The sequence below is a fragment of the Pygoscelis adeliae genome, unplaced genomic scaffold (genome assembly GCF_000699105.1).
Source record: "Pygoscelis adeliae isolate BGI_AS28 unplaced genomic scaffold, ASM69910v1 Scaffold1000, whole genome shotgun sequence".
Taxonomy (NCBI): Eukaryota; Metazoa; Chordata; class Aves; order Sphenisciformes; family Spheniscidae; genus Pygoscelis; species Pygoscelis adeliae.
The window spans coordinates 46353-46956 of NW_008823952.1; positions in this window are offsets into that span (position 1 = coordinate 46353).

Sequence of the window (604 nt, forward strand, 5' to 3'; positions counted from 1 at the left end):
CGCGGAAAGGATAAACCTCTGCCCCAGGGAAGAGTTAATATCGCATGTTTATGGATACTCAAGTAAATGAGAAATACTGTATTACACCTGTTTATGGGCAGATATGATGAGCTGCATGCACTTACATCATGCCCAAGATGCAGAGGATCCACAAATTGTTTAATATATGCTAGGCCATGTGAACAAGTCCTATTTCCTCATCCAGGAACTCCCAAGGAAAGTACAATAAAGGCAGAGACCAGGAACACAAGCAAACTAACTGCAGAGCAGCAGCAGCAGCCAGTTGTCTCTCACTCGCCCAGCCGAGGTTCTCCTGGACAGGAGGAGAAATAAAAGCGAATTCCCCAGACTTTTTTCTTGCACCACCTCAGCATAAGGTACCGCTAGCACTGGAGGAGCCTCTCAGGATCCAAAGCCAAGGGAGAGAAGAGCCCCACGGGCTTGCGTGTGTCGTGACAGACACGGAGGAGGTTCCCGGGACAGGTTTTCCAGGGTTACACAATATTCTCTTTCCACGCAAAAAGAGCCTCGGAAGACGCGGCGGGCGGAGAGCCCGCCACGGCCTCCGCGGAAGGCCTCCGCGCTCCCGAGAGGCGAGCGGGGA